We start from the raw sequence: 2,827 nt of genomic DNA on the forward strand, positions 1-2,827 counted from the left end.
CGGAAAGGTAAGCGAATTACATAGATGAGGACGGCTCAGGGTCAAAATATGGAGAGTGGGCAAAAAATATTTTAAAAGAGTAATGTTCAAAAATGTGACAAATTAAAATACAATTCTGACGCTAAAACCATCAATCTTAAAATTAACAAATGCCTAAATGCAAAGTTATTAAAATTCAATATAATTTACATTAAAAGCTCACTTCACCACACAATTACTATTATACACACAACAACACATTATTGAAAAACAAACACATAATATATTAACATATTACCTAATACTACATAACACAATAAAACATCAAATAATTCTCTTTACAAATAAAAAAGACCACTTAATTACATCATCCAAAAAATCATATCTAACCGCAATAAAACAATATTCCGCGCTTCACGCGGACACCCTTCTAGTATCTAATAAATTAAACTGAAGAAAGCACATATACCTATTATTATCTCATCTTTCTAAAGCCCACAATAGCAAATGGGTATATGGTTTTATAGACCAGTGATAAAGAGGCTCTACACTTTCACAAATTCTCATAATTCGTGTAGTTTATTATGTTATATTCTAATCCTATTATAATTGATCAAACTTAATACTTGCATAAATAATATTTTGAAATAACAATTTTACTACCCAGCTCTCCCGCAATATACACATTTACATGGATAATTCTATATACACATCTATCATGGATAAGATTCTCTGCAATACTTGAGACCACGATAAATAACTATACTTGTAGCATTGTGGAAGCTCCCTAAATTTTATATCCATAAACTTAAATTTTAGTCAGAAATTTTCTAAATCCAAAAATGTAGAACCATGTATACATAAAAAACAATTCGAATTGGACTTTTCTATATTTCAGTTATATAAGATAGTGAGTTGTCTTAGTTTCGTGTCTTGAACCAACATAACTATTCTCAAGAATTTAATAAATCAATATGTTTATTCAAATTATTCTTGTTATTGGTTAGGCATCCTTTTCTAACCATAAATAAATTTTGGTAGCTTTCTAATTAATCTTAGTTTGGATTTTTAGTGAAAAATATATAAGATGTGTAGATTAGCATATAGTGATGTTAATGGTTTCTAACCAAAAATTTGAAATGGCCCTCACAGTTATAGCATTTAGTGGTAAAAACGGAAATTGGAAGACTACCAAAATGTTGTGGACGGTCGTCGTGAAAGAGAGAAAAGTAGACATATAATCATGTACATATTCACAATTTTCATAATGTCAAAGTCTTGAAACCGCGTCCAAAGAATTAATTGAAGAGTCAGCGAAAAAAATACAAATTTTACAGTTTAACTTGTTTGATTCGCGCCATTTACGAATGAAATTAAATGATATAGTTCTTTACCAAATTTTTTCAAACAATAAGGGGAAAAGAAAACATCATGGATAAGCCATGTGATTCGTGATTTCACTGATTTGGAAGTACCGATACATAATTGGTCGGCATATGATATAAATCCAAATAAGGGTAAGTTAGGTTCGAAGCTTTAGCTCAATATTTATTTTCAGGTAGCCTAATTAAAAGGTGGAGAGTTTTGTAGATTTAGCTTTTGATTTATATAGAATATTATATTTAGGAAATTTGTGAAGTTATTAAAACCAGATTTGGCTCAAAACTCTTACGTGAACAGTGGTCAAAGCTGCTTAGCCATCATCATTTGGCAGTCAAGTTTCAACTCTAACTCTAACGAAAGATGAAAAATCGACATTTTGTGTGTGGTAGAATCAACTGGGGTTGGGAATTGGGACACCATGTTTAGAAGTGTCAAAGGATCAAAGAGCGAACTCTCATGATACTAATATTCCATTATGCATATATATCCAAGTTTTGAATACGTTGTTGAAATATCTGAAATCTCAAAGATTAGTCTAAATATCATCAAACTATTCCAAATCATAAAAATGTATAAAATATAATATTGTAGTTAAGGATGTTTTTATACAAAAAAGTGTGGTATCATGTGACATTTGTATTTACTATAAGAAAGAAAAGTGAGCCATCTGTGTGGTTCGGCCCCACCAATAATGAAACAATATGGGGGGGTGGTTTAGTTGAGATTTAAAAATGGTCTTTTAGTCTTTATGTCACAGGAGCATTTTTATTTTGATTTGGCTATGATCACTCGTTACACATTTTGACTTGGCTATGATCACTGGAGCATCAAATATTTTGTAGTTAGTCAAAAAAATATGTTTTCTACGTAATGATTTATTTGGATCATTCGAGAAAAGAGCTTTAATTTCATTGTGTTATAGTAATCAACGACTCTGATAGTATAATTAAGTTTATAGTTTTAGAAGAAAAATAATAGGATATAATATAATTTTGCTTGGTGATAGCCGAATAAATAGTACTAGACCCTGATCCGCGCGCCAGAGTGGATATAAATTTTCAATTTTTAATTATTTATTTTATTAAATGATGTATTCGTAATATTCGTTCATATTATATTCATTAAGTAAATATTTTTTTTCCATCTTAAACTATCTATTTTTTTACGAATGTGTGATATCATATAAAAAATATAAAAAAATGAGTATAAAGTTAATTAGATAATTTTAAAAACAGAAATTTTTCTTTCGTGTGCGATATCATATAAATAATGATCCGCCTAGTTAACAAAAATCATGATTATTTTATGTGTAATTTTTTTTATTTTGACAATTTCCTTAAAACTATATTAAATTTTACATATTTTAATTAGAATATTTTTAATATCTTTACCTTTTTATTTGAAATGCAACTCAATATTTTTTTAACAATTATAACAAAATATTTAAAAAATATTTTTAGAATTT

The sequence above is a fragment of the Brassica oleracea genome, chromosome C7 (genome assembly GCF_000695525.1).
Source record: "Brassica oleracea var. oleracea cultivar TO1000 chromosome C7, BOL, whole genome shotgun sequence".
Classification (NCBI taxonomy): Eukaryota; Viridiplantae; Streptophyta; class Magnoliopsida; order Brassicales; family Brassicaceae; genus Brassica; species Brassica oleracea.